This window comes from Stegostoma tigrinum, chromosome 24 (assembly GCF_030684315.1).
Source record: "Stegostoma tigrinum isolate sSteTig4 chromosome 24, sSteTig4.hap1, whole genome shotgun sequence".
Lineage (NCBI taxonomy): Eukaryota > Metazoa > Chordata > Chondrichthyes > Orectolobiformes > Stegostomatidae > Stegostoma > Stegostoma tigrinum.
Window position 1 is genome coordinate 41,173,027 of NC_081377.1, and position 22,546 is coordinate 41,195,572.

The following is a 22,546-nucleotide window of genomic DNA, read 5'->3' on the forward strand; positions in this document are numbered from 1 at the left end:
ATTCACTAGTTCAGGCTAGGGACTGAACCTAAAACTTTCAAGCCACACACATTAACTCTGGAAAGCTTTCTCTGATGAAGGGTCTGGGCCCGAAACGTCAGCTTTTGTGCTCCTGAGATGCTGCTTGGCCTGCTGTGTTCATCCAGCCTCACACCTTGTTAAGTCTGGAAAGATGTATGATTTCTAAAAGAGCCCAAAGGAGAAGAAACAGCAACAAAAATCTAAAACAAACAATGCTTACATGTTAGTTACCATCTGATGTGAAAACCTGACCATTGCTTTCCACCTTATGAGGTGTCAACACTCCCCTATGAACTCTAATGCAGGCATTTTTCAATTTTGAGAATAGCAGAAGGATGTCTCATTGTGAAGCGTTATTCAATGCTTCCTGTTGACATTGCTTTCCGTTTTTGCATAGAGATACTGACAAGTGATTCATTGTGTGTTATGTGCTTTGAAATGTTTGGAGGTGATTTGATTAGGCATCATATAAATGTTCTTTAATTCAGAACCAGTTTTAATACACAAACACTGATTCTGATCAGCTCAGAGTACTGACTGGAGATCAAACCTGAGATCGATCTCTGCTCCCCGGGGGGTTTATCCACATGTCAACAGCTGACTGTCACAAAATAAAAATTCAATGCCGCAGATTCAGAAATTCTGAATTTGAATAATCCAGAATATGTGGGTTGAAAGATTTGCTTAACAAAGCTGAGTAGATTCCACTTGAACCCTACTTTAATTTGTTTTACATTCAATCTGCTCTTTATGCCACAAGAGATTGATGAATTTCTGAGACTACAGTGCGGCCTGTCATACACACAAAGCGTTGGGACAATCATCTGATAGTACATCACTGGATTGGAATTCCCTGTTGCCTGGCAATGCAAAACCTAATTGAAAAAGGGACTTCAGTGCAACTTTGGTTCCATGTTACATAGTTCCAAATATGGAATGAAAGCAGAGTTAAATTATTTCCAAACCAGGAGCTGGCACTGGACTGAGCTCCAAACATCCTCTGGAGTTTTAGGCTCCCTGGATCAGCATAATCTAAATTTGCTTTCACTTCACTCTGTATGTTTGATAGCAGTCGGTGCTGAATGTCAGCTTGATGGTGTCATGCTACGCACAGCACTGATAACTTCATTGGACTAATAAGACTGGAATTGCATGCTTTTGTAGTAAAGGATTTGTTCAGCATAGTTACTGAACAGTCCCTAAATATAATGTCATGTAATAGTCTGACCTTCGCTGGAATAGACATTTTCTGTAGGTCTTTCGTTTCTGGGGAAGCCAAATGAAATACTCTCTTTCAATCCAGTCAGCACAGTGGCACGTGTTCTAGAGTTGTTGGGAAGATCACTTTGCATTTTCACTTTCACTTGAACGAAAAAGTGTAAAAAAAAATTCTTTCAGAACTCATGTCTCTTTTCCCTTCCTTCCCATGCACAGAACTCTTAAACCAGCTGACATAGATTTTAGCAATGTAAGTTGAGACTGAGAGTTGGAATTTCACTGATAATGGGAATTGCAGATGCTGGAGAATCCAAGACAACAAAATGTGAGGCTGGATGAACACAGCAGGCCCAGCAGCATCTCAGGAGCACAAAAGCTGATGTTTTGGGCCTAGACTCTCTGATGAAGGGTCTAGGCCCGAAATGTCAGCTTTTGTGCTCCTGAGATGCTGCTGGGCCTGCTGTGTTCATCCAGCCTCACATTTTGTTGGCTGGAATTTCACTGCTGAGTCAGATAACACCTTTTGATATTTCCCATTTTACCAGATATGTCTTGGTATAAAACATCCTGGACGGCGTAATTTTCATTTAGAAAACAGGAGGGGAAAGGGGTATGGTGGGTATAAGATGGTGTTGTGCTGCAACTTTGCAAGTGGAGTGTAGTTGACCATGGAACATGTGAATGTTGAGCTGGGCTGGTTAGAAGGCCCACCCGAGTTCCCAATTGTTTCAGAAGCAAGTTCACCTATCTCTCACCCCTTACAACTTTCAATCTCCAAACATATGGCTGACCCCTTATATTGTCCATAGCCACTCACCTACTATCCACCATAGGCAGACCTCAGGAACCATGTGGAGAAGAAAAGAAATACTTTCAACTATCTGATACAACTCTTTACTCATACACACTTGACCATGACAAAAAAGACATTAACAGAACCCTTTTAAATCTTCTATCAAAACTTATAAATCTCTTCACATGTTGCATCTCTTAAAACAACTGATCCTTTAATATCTTCTTTAAACTACCCATCAAACTGGGAATGTAGAGCATCCTAGTGAGATAATTGTAGCTTTTTGAAACTCAATCATTTACAATGATAGAAATAGTAAGGCTTTGATAAAACATTAGCAAAAACCTACATTGAAACTACAGCCTCTGTGGTCACCTATAATCGATATCAGAGATTGATGGGCCTGACTCAATGCAGCGCATACAAAGATCCTGCCATTTAGGACACATTTTCCGAAGGTATGTGTGTTGTGTTGAAAAATTTGCTGACTCCTACTGCCTGATTCAGAATGAAAATCCAAGCCATTGTGTTTTAGTTAAGATGTCAGACTGCCTATTTGCCCTCTCAGGTGTATATAAAAGATCCCACAGCATAATTTTCAGAGAAGACCAAATGAGTTATCCCTGTCTCCTGGCCAATGCCTGGTTTTCAAATAGAGATAATGTGCTCATGAGCAAAGTACGGTTTGTGACACCTTGCTGTGTGCGAGTTGCCTAAATTGCAGCAATGCTATTCTTCATTGGCTGTTATATGTTTTAGGATGCCCTGTAGTCATGAAAGATGTTATATAAATGTATGCTTTTGCACCTTCTTGTAATTAAAAACTGTTGTAAAGGGCACAATGACTTGTAAATATGTCCCTTTGTGCTTTCCTAACTTTCAATAAAATATATCAAGAATGGCAGGTCAGAACATTTTATTTTTGCAGATAAAGCACTTAGTCCTGTATTTATTTGTCTAGCTCTGTTTGAGTGAAATTGCAGCATCGCAGTGGCAGGGATTTGAATTCTAACTGAGTTCATCACATTGGGAATTAAAACAGGACTGAAGCTCTGAAGGAGAGTCATATTGGACTCAGAATATGAACTCTGTTTCTCTGCAGACTCTGCCAGACCTGCTGAGTTTCTCCAGCACATCCTGTTTTTATTTCAAATTTCCAGCATCCGCAGTTCTTTGTTTTTGTTTTTCATCGATAAAATCCCTACAGTTTGGAAACAGGCCCTTCTGCCCAACAAGTTCACACCAACGCTCAAAACATCCCACCCTGACCCATTCCCCTGTAACCCACCTAATCTACGCATCCCTGAACACTGCGGGCAATTTAGCATGGCCAATTCACCCAGGCTGCACATCTTTGGACTGTGGGAGGAAACCAGAGCAAACCCACGCAGACATGGGGAGAAGTGCAAACCCCACGCAGACAAGGGTGGAATTGAACCCGGCTCCCTGGTGCTGTGAGGCAGCAGTGCTAACCCACCATGCCACCCTACTCATGTTCAGAGATGGAATTGTTACACAGAATGTTTTATGTCACCTTTATTTAACCAGAGAATTGTTGCAGTGTAGAAGGAGATCATTTGACTGGCTCTCCAGATGAGCAGTTCTCCCACTGGCATTCAGTTGTAGAGGATGAGCCATTGTGATTCTTAAAAAACAAGAAGCAGTTTATTGCAAGATAGCAAAGGTTGAAGTTGCATTGGCTATTTAGATACCTTAACCATCAAGAGACATCAATCATCCATCTGTCTCCATCAGGATTTCAACTAGATTTCTTTTCCCTAACCAAGACTTCATGACATTACGAGATTTGATGGACGTTGGTGCAGACTCCCAACATTAACACTTTAGAACTGTTACCGGATACAACAAAGGTCATGTGCTAAGATCTCCAGAAATATATCCAGTCAAATTTGGCAACCCAATGGATGATAGAACATGGGAGGGTTTTGGGGGACTGTCTGGCTGTCAGGTACTGAACCCTCAGTTGTCTTGATATTGGGCATTGAAGAGTCCAGGAGACTAGTTAGATTGGGATGGATTTCCACGGGGAAGTGTTTGATACTCTGTCTAGGTTCTCTGTTGTTCAGTGGAGAGAGGACCTATTGAGTAGAGGAGCCAGCCTTCAAGCCTAGAAAGCTCAATGACAGCTCATTGCACAACAATCAGGAGAACTGTCTCTTTTGAACTATCACTCTTATATTTTGTGCAGACACTTGAGTATAGAACAAACATGTGGCAAAGTTGTTGGAAGACATTTGGTATCCAGGGCTCTGCATCTCAACAGGAGCAAAAGCCCTAAAAGAAGGAGGAGTAATAAAAGAACATAGAGGAAAGAAAAACACTATTGGAACCCAAACTCTTGATCTGCACATTGATATTTATAGTTTCATTTTGCATTTCAATTGATAGATGAAGTGTGCATCTGGCAACGTTTCAGAGTCTGTAAGATTATTAGCACATCATCATGACCAGGCATCATTTGCAGGAAATAGAATAAGTCACATTAATTTTAAAAAAACTATTGCAGATTTTTAAAAGGTCACCAAAAAGTTAGCCATGTGACTTAGATTCAGAGGTCGACTTCTTGGTCAATTTGTGTGATAGCTCTAAGGAATGGGGCTTGATATCAGATTTGTGGAATTTTTAATTTTGTTTTATGAACAGCATTTATCATTTGGCCTTCCACTTCTTGCTTCATTTTTGAGCAGGAAAATTACTTTACCACCATCAAAGTATAAAGACAACACGGTGTTATCAGTCTGGGTTCTGTTTTGGCTTATTTGCTAGAACTCAAGTAAAACAAAAGATAAAAGTGATGAGTGGGAGCATGTTGATAGAAAGGATTGACAGACCATTCTTTTGGGTTTAACATCAGTGTGAAGGTTTCAACCCTTCAGAAATGGATTAGTAAACATTTCAGAAATGGATTAGCAAACATTATCAGCAAGCTATAAGCAAATACCAGTTCAACTTGTTAAAAGTTAATTTGGAACATTTTAAAATACTGCTATCTGCTTCAAGGAATGCTGACATCTGGATTTTAATTGGAACTGACTGGGAAGATGCAGGATTTTGCATTTATTCCTTTTTTGACGACCAGGCAGAGAAGATCTCTGGTGCTAACGCAGCTGGTGGATTTTTATATAGTCACTCGTGCGTTGATACAGATAAAAAGCCTTCCTTTTGGGCAGGGATTTCTGGACTTTCTCAGGTGACTGAAGCTCAGATTCCTTTTATGCTGAATCCCTGGATATCGCAGTTGATGATGGGCTCAAGTTGCCGATCCTTTCAGTAGATTCCTGCTCTTCACTTACCATCAGTCAATCTTCCAGGCCTGGAGCCTGGTACAACATCCTCAAGCTCCTGATTTGCATCCTCTCAGATATATGGGTGTAACAGTAGAGGTTAGAGGCTCTTGCAGTGCATCCATCCACTAAGACTTGACTAGGAATTAAACATTGTGGCTGTAAAATATTTCCTGTACTGTTTTTATGTTCTACTGTCCTCTTGTCAGTGAGTAAATAGGTGAAAAAGAAAAAGCGTTGCAGTAATCTTGAGCTTGGCTAGCCCACGTTATCACCCTTCTGCTCTCTTATGACCCTATAGCTTATACGGTTTAATGTGCTTTTTTCAATAGAAACTGTGGTGTTTAAATGTTTACATCCTCCTCTAGTCCGGGTCCATTGCCTTATGATATTTACCATAACAAATGACCAAAATGGAGAAGTTTCATTAGAGGAAGTCTTGAACACATTAAGAGAATTTGTCAGAAGTTCACAGAGATGAAGTTGCAATATTGGAGGGAGTGTACAACCTTCCAATACCTCATTTACACCACCCTTCAAGAACCACCTATTCGGCATCTGGCTAAGTCTGCAGATTCTGCATTGGACTCATCTGCAGTCCCAGAACCCATCAAACCAAATAGAAACAAGGCATCCTCCATCATGAGGGACTGCATAAGAAGATGAATGTCATTTAATCTTCATAAGGTGTTCTGAAATATACTTAAAGTGGCTAAGCAGAATCTTCTGTCAGGAATCATTGTCCATCCTACAAACCTTTGTATGTGGCAGAAAATACAGTTGCATGATGCACCCATTATAGCTACGTATGATGAAACCTTATTATGATAACACACTCCAGTTTAAGATCTAAGCTGTGTGCGTATCATTATGCAGGGTCATAGGAATGGGTTCCTACAGCCTTGAAATAACTGCACAGAGGCCGGTATCCCATCTCTAAGTCACCCTTTATTTACTTGTGCCCAGTCCCCTGCCTGTGGCCAGTGTGTTGGGAGTCAGTGCCCTGAACTGAGGAGATTCTAATCTCACACTGATATTAAAGCCAGGGCTTTCCTGATTGGCCCAGGTTAGCAACCCCAATCAACGACCTCATAGTCAACGAGGTCAACTTGGTTCTAATCACTACAGTCCTACAACTCATCTCCATTGTACATGCTCCAACATTTAACTATATCATGCTTATCTGAACTCCATTTACTCACCGTCACTCCATATCCTTTGATACATATATCTAACAAAAACATAACAACCTGTTTCTTGGTAAGTTCACTGAGGCTTGCATGGTTTACAACTTTGGATGGACAGTCATAAAATGTCATGTACTTATAAGGTAGTTTCTTGATATCAGAACCTGTCAGGTGGCCTTGACAGCTTACCTTCGGCCTGTTACCTCCTTCTACATTTGTACTGGGCCAGAATCCATCTTGTTATCTGTCTAAATTTTGTGTTTACACTACTTTTTCTGTGAAAAGCCCCTTTCTGTGCCAAATGTTGGTCTCCCTCCTTTGAGTTGCTTCAGCCACTTTCTGATGCCTGAAGCTGCAAGCAATGGAAATCAGTTTACTAAAATAATCAAACATCTGATGAGTACGTCCACTGAGTGTAAATATCTAGACATGAAGAATCAGAAGTGCTAGAGTTAAACTAGATCACGTTCCTTGCTCTATGTCATGCGTGCAAATGACGCCATTTAAATGGCAATTGGAATCCTTTAAGTTCCAAATATTCGCCTTGCAAGTTCAGCTATGGCACCAATCTCCATGCCATTTCTTCCTGGTCCCATATAGTCACAAATTTTCTGGCTTAAATTTCAATGATTAAGCAATGATCTCAAGATGCTCTTGGAAGAAGGATTGGTTGATTTCATTGCCCCATCTGCTGAAGAACACTTGATACTGAAGACAAATCAAGAAGGTGAACAGATGCAGTTTATTCGGTCAAGAAAAGATGAGACCATTATGGCTTTTCACAGTGTATAAAGACAAGGCTAACTTATGTTGCCACTGGTGAGCCTACTGAAAGTGACACCTTTTATCCAATGTAGTTGATATTAATATCTGTGCTTCCAAAATGGCATCAAATCTCTGATGTAGATTTCACACTGCTCCTAAAATTAGAGTTTATACTCCTCTTCATTTAGTACCCTCCAATTAAAATGACAATTCCATGCAAGTTGCACTAAAAAAAGCCTCCTTGTAATTTAATTAATTTGTTGAATTTTTTATTGGTTGAAAACAAATTATTCAATGTACACTACCTCAATAATAAAGTTCCTGCTCAGCAGACGGCATCCTTCAAGGGCTCGTGTGGTCTGGTGGTAGTGTTCCTATCACTGGGCCGGGAGGTTTGAGTTCAAGCTCCCATCTGCCCTGTGGATGTGCCTGAACAGATTGATTATGTATAATTTTGACATCCATCAACTAACTTCAAAGTGAATCTGGTTGATTTTATATAAGCTCATCTCTGTTTAAACTTTTTCTTCCTAGTGACCTTAATGGAAGTTAAAAATAGATCGAGAAACAGCTTAATTTTCAAAGTATCACGCTTGTTTTCAAATGCCTACCCTTCAAAGTGTGTACTTCCCAACTTCTCCCACTTCCTCCAGCCTGTCAACCTTGTGAGATACCTGTGTCTTTTAATTCTGGCAAGTCAAACTTCTCCCAATTTAATCACCTTATTATTGGCAACTGTGCCTTCAGCTACCTGGGCCCTAACCTGTGAAACCCTTTCCATTAATCTCTCCATATCTCTACCACTCTTTGCTCTTTTAAGATTCTTCTTAATATCTATTGTTTTAACCAAACCTTTGTCCATTTATTCAATATCACCCGTAAGTGGCTCAGAGTTTAATTGTGATTTATAGCCCTCTTGTAACGTGCACAAGAATGTCTTATTGTATTTTAAAGGCACTTTGTAACTATGAAGAGGTTTAAAAAATCATGAGAGGCATAAATAAGGTCTATAGCAAAGGTCTTTAATTTTGAGATGAGAGGACAATGATTTAGAAGTGACCTGAGGAGCAGCTTTTTCCCACAGAGGGTGGTATGTGTGTGAAATGAACTGCCAGAGGAAGTGGAAGATGCAAAAATAGTTACAACATCTAAGAGACATTTGAAAAGGTATATGAAGGGTTTGGAGTGATATGGGCCAAATGCAGGCAAATAGGACAAAGTTAATTTTGGAAACTTGGTCAGCATGGATGAGTTGGACTGAAGGCTCTCTTTCTGTGCTGTATGACTCTATGACTCGATAAATGGCTGTTGGGATGTAATAGGGGCTCCTGATTCACTATAACCATTTTACATGAACACACAATGTTAGTATCCACCTCAATATAGCATTTGGTTATAAATGCACATCTACCAGTTGGTTACTGATCTATTTGGATCATGTAAAAATATAGCTGTTGAAGTTTGTTTAGAAAACACAGTGAAAAGGCATTGATTTTTGTTGACTCCATAACGGTGATGGGGGATGATGGCTGGGAAGCAATGAATGGGAATGGTAGGTAGTCTCTGGACTGGTAAATGCTGAATTGAAATATTTGTAAGTCTGTTTGGGTATGAACAAAGGATCTAAGCCCCACAAAGAAACATGGAAGGGATTAGTAAAAGATCAGCATTCTCCCTTTGACTTAAGTGTAGCACTTTTTGTCTTCATCACAAAAAGTCAAGCTATCACAAGTTGTGATGTTCCAAAATGTATCAGGATTCAGGATCTTACCTCCTATAATCTACATGGGGCTTCACAATCTAAGTCAAGCAGACACCCCATGGCTCTTTCACAGTCTGGTTTATAATGGGAGCAATGTGTTTCAACCTCCTTCCACAAGAAAAATGCTTTATCCGCTATTTGGTTTTAAACTCTCTGAGAGGTAAATTAGTTGACTGAAAAATCACAAAATAAGATGTCGATGAAAATTTTCTTTTCAGTTTCAACATCTTGTCTTTTAGAAAATAGCACTTGTATTTTTGAAGAAATGAACCATTTGCCATGCTGCCTGGAACTGACACTAATCAGAAGTTAGTGACAGGGCTTTAATCCTTTGAAGGTTTAAGTGCCTAAATAACATTGATATACGACTGATATTGTGACCAAGGACACTTTGCAAGTAATGAACTTTACTATTGATAGACAAATAAAAAAATAGGCATTCATTCACCTACCTCCATGTTAGCCAATATTTAACAATAGAACCCTTTGAAAAATCCTTATTCATTAGGCATAGCCTGTGTCTGATTTATAGAACAATGAAAGCTATGTAAAAGCCTGGAATGTGAGCAGGCCCCATGTCTGGTCAAACAGCAATTTCAAGCACATTCCATGTCACCAAACCCCCTCCCCCTACCATCTCCATCAGTCATGGGAGGTCTATACCAATGCACAACAAGCTCTCCCCTTCTCTCTCCCTACCACTCAGCTACACACAGAGATTTGTGCATTCCCATTGCCACATGTTCAGCCTGTGAATGTCAAAGGGGGTGGTTCTGAAGGTGCAAATGAATATCAATTCTAGATGTTTTTGAAAAAAAATAAGGTTTGAAGGGGGAAATGATTACCAGAAGCATGCTGTTTTATTGGTTGAGAAATCCTTTGGCATAAAAGGAACCTTTCTGAAATTGTAATCTTGCTTCCCTTTTTCTTAATTAACTTTGCTGTCAGGTTTCACTGACATACATAAACAATGGAGTTCTACTTTAGAAGGCAACTGCGTTTGTACATTACAAGGAAAATAATTGCTTATTTGAACAGAATATCAAGCTTTCTCAAGAGCGTTATTTCTTGCTCACATTTAATTTGCAAGTTTTTTTTTACAAAGAAGGCCAAATAATTTTGTTTCCAAATTGCACAATATCAAGTTTCCAGTTTCACTTCCAGATGGTCTTCATAATGCCATGTGGTGGAGAACTGCGCCAGGAAATCATTTTCTAATTTTTACCCGAGTTAAAGCAAGTGATAAGCTTTATTTTTTAAAATTTTGCACCCCCTAATCTCAGCAAAGAATCCTTGCAATTCTTTGTCCAGAACACAGTAATAAAGTGTTAATGTGATATTTTTGTAACCTTTCTTCCTACGTTGTTTCAGCAGCATTTTCACATATACAACCAAAAAACTTAAATTTCCCTCTGAGCTATGGGTGGGTTAGGATGTGAATGGTTTGCAAAGGTATTTTGGTAAACAACGGAGTTTTATTGAGAATTATGAATTCAATTGCAGATTAAAAAAACTGAAAATGTTTGGGAAAGATAGTAGGAACATTCTGGATGCAGAATCCCCTTCCTCTCTCCCATTTCTGAAGAAGGGTCTCGACCCAAAACATCAGCTTTCCTGCTCCTCTGATGGTGCTTGGCCTGCTGTGTTCATCCAGCTCTACACCTTGTTATCTGTGAAAATGTTTGAATTACTTCATATAAATGATAGAATAAAGCCTGGATAAGTTCATAACCATTGTCTGGCTTTTGAGGTTGTCCCCCAAATTATTGGCGTTTCTTTTATAATGTGTATTTTTGCAGCTACTGTTTGTGAAAAGCAAGTGCTGCTTTCAACAAATATGTACCTGGTGTCAATGTTTGAGTGGTTATCAGCTAACTGTGCATGTAATTTTCAGGACCATCGATAATCTTCGAGGTAAGTCTTAGTGTTTGTGGCATCACCTGTTGCTTGAAGGAAAGTAATGTGTCTGTCCCAGTAGCTCAAGAATGAGTTATGAAATTAGAGAAGAAAATGCTATACTCATCGCCCTTGTGAGAGAGGAAACCTCAGTGATATAGGAAAGAACAATCTTGAGCATATTTCAAGTTAAACCCACAACTACAGGACAAGGAATGTAGTTACAAAGTGCCAAATGGTAAGTTTAGAATTCAGAAGTATTTCTTCATATAAAAGAAACATGAATGTTCCTGGATGTTCCATTGTAAATTGAGGTAAATTGGCAAATGGTTGGGACACTGTTACAACAGTTTTCCACTCATTCTGCAAGATTCCAAAATGCCTTGTTAGGGGTGGAAGCTGTGCTTAACTCTTGCTCGTTGAAGGTTTCTGGGGTGCAACTGTGGCAGGAATTCCCCATTCCTGGATTAACCACCTGAGTGACTTGTCTGGGACTCAACTTGAGTACTGGAGGCTGGTACACCCTGTGTGAAGAGCTGTCCTTACATTTACATGGAAAGGAACGTGACCGACCAGGAGAGGAGGCTTGCCTGGCAAAGTAGTTGATGCCCATTAAGGATACAGTAATCTCTGAGGCCAGTGTTCCAACCTCCCCAAAAACCCCCAACATCACTTTCCTTCCATCCTGGTCTCCCCAACAATCCTCAGTAGGTCTCTCTGCCAGCTGATCTTGCTGTCACTGGCAAGTCTTTTCTGGGCTATCACATTTGTCAGCTGCCACCTGTACCACGCTAATGGAGCTGGCAAACCAGCCTGTAGTGGTTTTTATGATAACCTCATTAGGTTTGAATTTTGGCCATGTGTCATGTTCCAATTTATTTACAATCATAGAATCCCTACAGTGTGGTAACAGGCCCATCGGCCCAACAAGTCCACACAGACCCTCAGAGCACCCACCCAAACACATTCCCCTATAAGCCACTTAATGTACAAATCCCTGAACACTACAGGCGATTTAGCATGACCAATCCATCGGACTGTGGGAGGAAACCAGAGCACCCAGAGGAAACACACGCTGACATGGGGATAATGTACAAACTCTACACAGACAGTCACCCGAGGATGGAATTGAAGACAGATCCCAGACACTGTGAGGCAACAATGCTAGCCACTGTGCCACTGTGCCACCTTAAATTTAGATGTGATCTAATTTCTAGATCCCAAACATTTCTCTTCTGGTCCTTCCACCATTACTATTTCTGTTGATCTGCTGCATGACTCTTTCTTGAGAGTGTCCTTCATGGCAACTTTCCCCTGGTTTTCCACCTTTGCTGTTCCATTGATTTTATATGCTCACGCTCACGTTTGAGGGGCACAAATATGACAAAACACTTAATAAAGCTAGCTTGATTGTCATATTTAGCTGGTCCACTTCAAGAGCATTTTTTTCCCTCTCTGTAGCTTATTCCTTCAACAGATGACCACAAATGCCAACTTGTCTCGCTTTCAAGTACTGTTCAGATGAGCACACAACCTGGAAGCACGGTGTGGACAGTGTTCTGTTGCCATAGTATTACCAGACCATAGGGCTGTTCTCTCATTACAGAGTGGTGACTGGTGGTAATTTAACCTGAGGACCACCATACCTCAGGCAAGGGGAAAGGTTAAGAAGGAGAGTCCTTTCACCACTCAGTTGGAATAGGAATTGAACCCACACTGTTTCGCAAACCAACAGGTTAAACTGACCCCCATCTGGCTGGAGGTGCTCGCTTTTAAGTGAGATGTTAAAATAATCCCCATCCACCCCTGTTTAGTTGGGTTGAAAGAACCCAAACAACTTTTATGGCACAGTGCTAGTGTTCCTACCTTCAGACTAAGAGGCCTAGGTTCAAATTCTGTCTTCTCCAGAGGTGTGTAATAACAGATCAATTAGAAAAAAATAGGTTAAAAATTATAAATAGATGTGATTTTGTGTTGGGGTTTGCCTGGCTGAGCTGGTAGGTCTTGTACTCCTTAGCTCTGCGGTTGAATGTTCCTGATCCCACTCAAGGACTTGAGCACAAAAGTCCAGACTGTGATTGCAGGGTAATATTGAGGGTGCACTGTACTTCAGGATGTGTCAGCATTCAGATGCAATATTAAACCCCACCTGTTCTGTAAAGGTAAATACAAAAGATCTCATCGCACTATTTTGAACAAGTGCTGGTGAGTTATTCCCCACTGTCCGGACCAATACTTAACCCTCAATCAATATCACATAAGCAAATTATCACTGCAGTTTGTGGGAGCTTGCTGTGTTTGAACTGGCTTTCTGACATTGCAACACTGACTGCACTTAAAAAATATTTCAAAGATTGTAAAAAGTGCCTTGAGATACCAGATGTCGTGAAAGTTGCTATTAATTTAAAACTTCTTTGTAATTTTTCTTCATTTCAGACCATGGAAACTTTAGAGACCAATTGCAAGATCCTAACTTCTGGCATGAATGAGAGAAGTGCAGTTACCCACAAGTGAGAGAAGATCAATGATGGACAATTCTCAAAGTTTTATATGGAATGTACCCGATATTCATAAATAAAATGTAGTGCTTTCAACAGAAGCCATACTTTATTCTTGTGGATTGCAACCTTTAATACGTATGATCCAAGCACTGCAGAACTAATGGTATTGGAGGGACAGTATTCCACTGCTCTTGTGAGCTGCCCTTGTGTGTCTAGTGTGGAGTCAGCTTCTGTCTCTTTTAGCAATGGGAACTACAGATCTTTTGTTTTTGATTTGGAGAAACAGGAGGAAGACCAGTAAATAAAGGAGCGCAGTGCCCTGAGGTTGTGGGTCTTGATTTGAACGCAACTCTCTCAGGACCACTTTTATAATTTGAAAGAGCTGTGTTAGTTTCCTGAAAGGTTAGAGCTGAGAAAATGCAGTGTTAAATAAAATTTTTTAAAAATCATAATTCAGCACAAGTCTCTTGCAGGCTAAATGATGCCATGAACCGTATTAAAATTGCAATGTGCCTAAAAGAACTGGAGCTAGGATTTTTTGCTTCCAGTCTAATTCACATTTCATTGCAGATAAGGTCAGAGTTCAAACTATCAAAAACTGTCTGAAAATGCAGCAAAGAAGCTGATTTGCATTCATGGAAGTTTTTGCACAATGCACTTTTATTGATGGACTAGCACATTGGGAGTACAGCAGTTTCCAATCAATGATAGTTTTAACAAGCTGTTTAATAACTTAATGCTTATTTTCTGCAAAGCAATTTAGATGTATTTATATAGCACGCCAGCATCTCAAATTACTGTTTGTTTTGCAGTACTGTTGCAACCACACATGGTGACCAGATCTGTAGCTGGAACTTAATCTAGAAGACATCTTTTGGTTAATCGGCTGCTAAACCCTCTTTGCAGCTGTTGGTGAAGCATGGATAGTTCTAAGATCCACGGTTTTATACAGAGTTCAGCCTCTCTTATTTCTGTCTTATTTTATATCATTTTTCAAAAAATGCTTTCCTCATTTTCAGAGGTTTTTGAGAATTTTGATCATTAAAATTAAGTGAAATAATAATGATGATTTGGTTGTCACTAAACATGGGACACATTAAGCTCCAGAGATGGATATAAAAGGTTTCACTTGAAGAATCAGTTCTTCTATTTTGAAGAAGATTTATCTCTCGTGTCTGGATCAACATCTACTCCTTGACCGCTGTTACAAAAGCAGATATTTGGTCATTGTCAAGTTGCTATTTGTGAGAGTTTGCTTTACTCAAAATTGTCTGTGGTACTTCCTGAGTGACAGTGACTACTTCAAATGTCCATCATTGACTGCACTGCACTTTGCGACATACTGGGCTGGTGATGACGTAGCGAAAAGTTTGGAAGGGGTTGGAGTAGCTCCATTCAGGTCTCTGGGAGTGCACCTCCCTAGTTGCTTGCAAAAGGTCTGCCATCTTTATTATTCTTTCCGTCCCTTTTGAGAAACTCATGCAATCTCTCTGACTTTCTTCTCCTCAAGCACCAGGACTCATTACTAGAACTGTCTCCTTTACTTTGGCGCATACTCACAATATGGTTTTCTTGACATTGGTGAAACCAAATGCAGATTGGGTGACAATTGTGGGGAACACCTCCACTCTGTCCATTGCAATGACCCCAATCTTCCAACTTCTTGCTATGTCAATAAACCACCTTGCTCCATGCTAATGTGTCTGTCCTGGTCCTGGTGCAATGTTCCAATGAAGCATCATACAAGCTTGGGCAACAAGGTCTCATTCTCAGCTTAGCACTTGCAGCCTTGAGTTCTCATTATTGAATCCAAAAACTTCAAAAACTGACTGCATACTGTCTGTTTCCCATTTTGTTTTACATTGTCTCCATCCCATGACCCTCCCCTTCCTTGCAGCCATGTCATATTTGTGTTTTACTGTGCACTTAGTAGGAAGGACCAGTTCTCTTCCTTACACCCTTTTTTTCAATGCTTTTGTCTTTCTCTGCTATTAGCGACCCCTTTGTCTTTAGCACTGGGTACCAACACCATCTGTCCTCTTGCTTGTCCTCTACCTCTTTCAGTTCTAAACAAGAATCCTACTGGTCTCAAAATATTATCTCTGTTTTTCTCTTCAGATGCTGCCAGACCTGCTGAGATTCTCCAGCATTCCCTGTGTTTATCTCAGGTCCAGAGTTTTGCTTTGCAATCTGTTTCAGTTTCAAGTAGTCTGTGCACCGACTGGATGTATAGGCCACATAGAAATCATCACCTTTGGTGGTGCATCACTGGGACCTGTGCTCCACATTGATATTATGTCTGGACACAGAACAATGGCCTGATTTTCAAAATAAAAAACCCAAAGAATGGCAGATACTGGAAATATGAATTAAAAACAGAAATTGCAGAAAATCTCAGTAAACTGAGTTCTAAGAAGGGTCACTGGATCTGAAATGTAAACTCTGCTTTGTCTCCACAAATGCAACCAGACCTGCTGAGATTCCCCAGCAATTTCTGTTTTCAGCAGAATGGGTCAAATGGTCTCTTTCTGCACTGTAGAAATTCTCTGTTGTCAAGGGATATGAAAATAATATGGGAAATTATCAAGTAGTTGAATGGCCCAAAACTGCTCCTAATTCCTGCATTCTCTAACTTTTGCTTTTCTGCTCCATCAACATTCCTATCATTCACCCATTTAATGATATCTGTTTTCCCCAAAACCTTATACACAATAGCTGGATTGATATGTTAGACAGATTTAATGATATTTGATGTTTGTGAATCTTGCACCCAGAAATATGGAGAAGAGATTGAAGTGCCAGAGCCTGCGATTAAAACGTGATGTGGTCTCAAGATGCAGCAGTATAGTATACTACAGCTTGTTTATTGATTTACCCAGCATGGAATATTTCTTTAATATGAAGAAGACACATTTTGTAATGAATTGGGATCACATAAGTGAAACAAGATGTACAAAAGTGTCATATTATAGTGTATGTACTTTTGTGTACATCATTGTCACAAGTATTTGTAATCAATTTTGTTTTGATGAAAACAATAGATAGGGAATAAAAGACAATTAAATCCAATTCCAGAGTGGAAATTATGGATCCATTGTTACAACTTTGAAGGATATATCAGAGACCATGAATGATCCTTCATCACAAGAGCCACCAGCTGCAAGCCAACAGCAACTCAAGTCACTAGGCTGTATAACCCTCTGAGTACAATCTGAAATGTTCCTTGACTCAATAATGCAGCTAATCCACGCAGAGATATCAGTTTGGAGCTCATATGTTTAAATTTTTTGATAAACTCCAAATCAATTTTTTTATAATTCGTTAGATTGTGTCTCACATGCTGGCAGTAGTGATGGAGAATCTCACGCCATGTCAGGATGTGCAATTGTGGGAAACATGGGTGGCACTGTTAGCAGTTTTTTTCAACTTTCACCTTGTGGCTTCTGTCAATAGTAAAAGTCCCCATAGTCTTGCTCTTTTATCCAGGAGAGATGAGTGCTGATGGTTTAATATGACGGCCCCCCAAGCCTCAGGCAAGTACAGAGATTGAGAAGGCAGCACCTTCATGGCAACATCAGGTGGCTCAGGAATTGAACCCACGCTGTACGTATCATACTACATTGCTAACCAGCTGCTCAGCCAACAGAGCTAACTGCTAACCAAAGCACCACACAGTATTCCAGGTGTGATTCCACCAAGCACCTAGACATCTACTTACTCACTGTCACTAATATGATTGGTTACGACTTGAGGCTGTAAATGTACAGATGGTTCCTGCCAAGCACATTGGGAGCTTGGTTCGTTAGTGCCCAAATTACAGGCTCCTTAATTTCAAAATGTTCTTTCCATCCTCTTTGATCAGATCTTTTGATATACTACTTCAAGGTCTGTGTGAAAGGTGCATTATTTTGTTTGTACCATCCATGGGCTGACACAAGGAGAGAATGTTATTTTGCTGATGATTTACACTGTTTTTGCCATGTAATATGTTAATTTGACTTGGCTGCCTTGGGATACCGAGATTAATCTAACAAAAACAAGGTCAACAGGCAAAGCCTACATCAAGTGTTGGATTGTCAGCAGCAAGAATATCCCAGAGTCTAGATCAGGTCCAGTCTGAAGGGGCTCTTAAACACACAGTAACCTCTGAATGCTAGTCCCTTTGGGAACTGTACGGAAAGAAAGTGTTACTTACTCAATGATCAGAGCTTCACAGGAAAGGAACTTTATATGATTTCTTTTTAAAGCAAAGAACGATAAATATTGTGGTTCTGTCAGAGGCCATGACTAGGGCCTATGATCTGTTGCAAGTGATTTGTCATCCATTGAGAATTGAGCATTTTCACTACCTAGGAGATATCCTGTGCAATGTTCTGGGAATTGAGCAGCAAGAGTAAGAGAAGAAATTTGTGGGATTAACACATGCGGTCGTGCTGTGTCAAACCACTTGTTCTCTCTGTGACGAATCACACAGCAAATAATGGATTATTACATTGCTCCTAATGGGATTAATGGCCCAGAGACACTTGCAGGCAGGCAGAGGTGACGTTAAGACTATCAGGGGTTAGGAATCTTGTCAAGGAAACATGGTTATCGCTTCCCTAATATTTTACCACATTTAAATGGATTTAAGTTATAGAGGACACAGGAAATATGCAGAATTGAAAAGACAAGTTAATGTTTTGGTTTAAGATCTTTCTTCAGCATTGGTAAAGGAAATGTGTCAGCATTTTGAATGAAGGCATACCCACGATACCAGTAAGCTGTCTTTTCTATTTCAGTTCCCAATGGACTTACTGTTAAATCCAAAATATTGGTGGACAACTTGTTCAGTGCTCAGACTACTAATAACAGTGATGTTACTAATACTAATGCCCCAATGGGACAGGCAGGGAGTAGCAAATATTCCCATCAGGACACTGAAGCCAGTTCTGGTGTTGAATTGAGCGAAATCAAGAGGCATCTTTACCCATACCCGTAGATGCTCATCCATTTGCTTATGCATCTAAGATATGCAGTGGATGGTTTGAAGCCACTTTTGTAAGACAGTACAAGTTGTATTCAGGATAAGAGATGCTGGAGGTCACCGCTAACAATAACTCATTGGAACTGGCGTGAAAGACATCCATGTGATATTTGTGCTAACCTGCCTAATGTTTGCTCTTAGGAACCACCCTCTTTCGCCTCCACTTTGAATCACATTCCAATTTTCCCATTGCCCATGACCCAGCCTCTGTGACGCTGACACTGACCTCAAGATATCTGACCCCATAATCCTTGGTCTTTGTCCTGATCCTCAAACCTAGATGTCAACCTGATTCCAGGCCAAAGCCTCTATTCCCAAAATCTGAGGGCCTGGCAGTGGTAACATATTCTTTCTACTCCCAGATCTGTTGGATTGAGTCCAGGTATTTAGAGAGCCTTGGGAACAGGAATGTGAGCTGAACTGCATTAAGCTATAATCTCCTAGGCTACGTGCCCAGATATGGATGAGTCTTTATTTCTAGACTTTTTATTGCGAGTTTCTGACCTTCTCTTTTCACTGGCATTATTGTCACTGTAAAATTAAACAGCAGAATGGCTTTGTGCATCTCATTATGTTTGTGAATAACTCCTTAATTCCTGTCCTAAGATTGGATAGTACTCTTTTCCCAAAATGTGACAAGGCCCTCCTCAGATTGGGCAATGTTCTTAAATCTCTAAGATTTCTTGATCAAATGTTGTTTTCATGTCATAATGGTGAATTGAATTTTAAAGAGAGACATATTGCTCATGACCCTTCTCTTCCTTGGTGGAAAAGTAAATCAGTCCTTCGACCATTTTGCACCTGGCTGCCCTGCAGCAGTGAAATGCTGGGACAACTTGAATGACTTGAGAGTGTTATTTCTGCCCCTTCCCCCAAGAACAGGAGATGCCACCCTCAGGAGCTGCCACCTAATCTGATTGGCCAGCAGATCTGTAATCCCAACAATGGCAGAACACAATAGAAGTGACTGTCGGTATCCCAAGAAAGACTGAACATGCTTCTTAGAATTAAGCTAAATCCTGTCATTTTGCATAATGCAAAGGCTGGAGACATGAGCAAGAGGGTTTTGGGCTGAGGCACAAAATAACTGGAGCCATCTCAGGGGTGATACCCCTAGTGGGTGTCAGGGACCCCAAGGAAGGTAATTGCCTCCATTTCAACCTGTTTTTATGAAAGCTGCTAGGCTATCATTATTACTTCTGCCCTGCTTACAGTAGTCAAGGCAAAATGATATCCTTAACTGACCATTAATGAACTTAACAGTAGAAAGTCTGGTATATTACCTGTACACTGTAATGGAGAGGCTGGGCCTTTCATTATATTGATGGGAGCAGGGTGAGGCAGACAATAAAATTTAGTGCAAAATAAGACAAAATGCTGGAAATAGTCAGGCCAGGAGCATACATAGACAGAATGAAACAAACCTTTCATCATCAATATGAAATGTAAGTCTATTTTTCACTCCATGATTGCTGAGTATTAACTTCAGATGTTTTTATTTCAGATTTCCAGCAAATGCAATCTTTTGCTTTTCGGTTTATTGAGTAATTCATAGCCATGTCACCTCCGGAAATGTACCCTTTCTAATCTGCCTCGCCCCTCCGATAGGATTCCCATTTGTCTCTACTTCCTTCACTTTCGTTTTCACTTTCCATATTTCAACTGGTATTTTCCAGAAATCCTTGTCACAACCACATCTCTTTTCTCACTCTGTCTGGCTCTGACTTATTTCCCCATGGATTCCAAGTATAATTCCATCCTCGATGATAAATATCTCCAGGATATTCAGCGTTACTCAAACTACTCCTCACACCCATCCATGAGATCTGCACTCAAAGCCATGTAATGTTACGTCGAGTCTTAGAGTCATTTACAGCATAAAAAAGGCCATTTGGTCCATTGAGGTTATACCAGCTTTTTTCAGAGCAGTCATTTCAACCCCACATCTCCACTCGATCCTCATAGATTCCAAGTTTAATTCCTTTAGTTTGCCCATTAAACTTCCTTTAGTAATCTGTTTCCATCACCCTCATGGGCAGCAATTTCCAGGCCATTGCTACTGGCTGTGTAAAACAATTCTTTCTTACATTCATCCTGCATCTCTTGCCCAACATGGAAGATTTGTACAGCCTAACCTTTCAACCTTCTCACAACAGGAAGACATTTTTCTTGTCTACTTCATCTATAGCTGTCACAACCGTGTACACCTGTACCACATCTCTCCTCAATCTCCATCACTCCACGGAGAACATCTCCAACCTTACCTTGTGACTAAATTGCCATCTCCCACCCTTCCTGCAACCATTCTGGTAAATTTCCTCTGTACCCTCTTGAGGACTTTCACATACTTCCTAAAGTCTAGAGACCAGAAAGGATATTGTACATACATACTCTCAAGCTCTGCTTCCAGCTGCATTAGCTCACACCATCTCAAAAATCTTCTGGTCCATGATTAACCTTCATTCCCCATTTCACCCATTGTGATGTAACAGAAAACTCTTTCCTTTCTTTAAGGAATCAGAGATTGCAGACATATTGATATTTCTGGTGCTAGGCCATTGATTTCAAATGCTGACTCCGTGGTATTTGTTTTACTATAGACATCAAACAGAAGATATAAGTGCAGAATTAGGCCATTCAGCCCATTGAATCTGCTCCACCATTTGATCATGGCTGACATATAACTCAAACCCATTCTCCTGGTTTCTGCCTGCAACCCTTGATCCCCTCACCAATCAAAAACCTATCTATCTCTGTCTTAAATACTCTCAATGACTTGGTTTCCACAGCCTTCTGTGGCAATGAGTTCCATAGATTCACCACCCTCTGGCTGAAGAAATTCCTCTTCAACTCAGTTCATTTCACTCTGAAGCTGTGCCCTTGGGTCCTAGTCCTCGTCTCTCCTACTCATGGAAACATCTTCTCAATGCCTATTCTATCCAAGCCTCTCAGTATCTGTAGTATCTCAGTCAGATCCCCTCATCCTTCTAAACATCATCAAGGACAGACACAAAGTCCTCAACCACTCCACATGTTCAAATCTTTCATCCTCAGGATCACTTTTATAAACCTCAACTGGACCCTCTCCAATGCTAGGACATCCTTCCTTACATATGGGAATTAGATTACAAAATATTGTCTGACCAACTGCAGCAGTACATCTCTGCTCTTGTATTCGTGCCCTCTTGAAGTAAATGCTAATATTGCATTCGTCTTCCTAACTGCCAACTGAATCTGAATGTTAACTTTAAGAGAATCTTAAACTAGGACTTGTACGTCCATTTGTGCTTCAGTTTTATGAAACCTCTCCCCATTTAGAAAATAGCATGTGCTTCTTTCTTCCTACCAAAGGAACCTTACACTTTCCCACATAATATTTCATCTGCCACTTCTTTGCCCACTCTCCTAGCCTGCACAAGCCCTTCTCCTACCTGTCAACTTCTCAGCATTACCTGTCCCTTCACATACCATTGTGTCATGTGCAAACTCAGCAATAATGACCTCAGCTCCTTCATCCAGATCATTAATGTATAATGTAAATAGTTGTGGTTCCAACAATGACTTCTGTGGAACTTCACTATTCACCTGCCACCCTGAAAAACACCCCTTTATCTCCACTCTCTGCCTTCTCCCAGTGTGCCAATCCTCTATCCATACCAGTACCTTACCGCTAACGCCATGGGCACTTATTTATCAGCCTCCTATGTGTTATCTTGTCAAAGGCCTTTTGGAAATCCAAATAGGTCAGATCCGCTGGTCTCCTTTATCTGACTTGCTTGTTATGTCTTTAAAGAATTCTGACAGATTTGACAGTCGTGATCTCCCCTTGACGATGCTGTGGTGCCTCAATCCTATTTTACCATGCACTTCCAAGTACTCCACAATCTCATCCTTAGTAATGGACTGTTAAATCTTATGATTGACTGAGGTCAGGCTAAACAGCCTATAGCTCCCTAACTTCTCCCTCCCTCCCTTTTTAAACAGGGGTGTTACTCTAGCCATTTTCCCAGTCCTCTGGGACACTCCCTGACTTCAGTAATTCCTAGAAGATCACAATCAATGCCTCCACAAT

At 40.4% G+C, this 22,546-nt stretch overlaps 1 long non-coding RNA gene across 1 annotated transcript in view; it reads left to right on the forward strand.

Moving 5' to 3' along the window:
* Positions 1-13,546, forward strand: part of LOC125465029 (uncharacterized) — a 38,313-nt gene extending 24,767 nt beyond the window's left edge. The window contains exon 2 of the long non-coding RNA XR_007250160.1: positions 13,384-13,546. This is a non-coding gene — a long non-coding RNA (uncharacterized LOC125465029). The remainder of the gene's footprint in view (positions 1-13,383) is intronic.
* Positions 13,547-22,546: the final 9,000 nt, after the last annotated feature.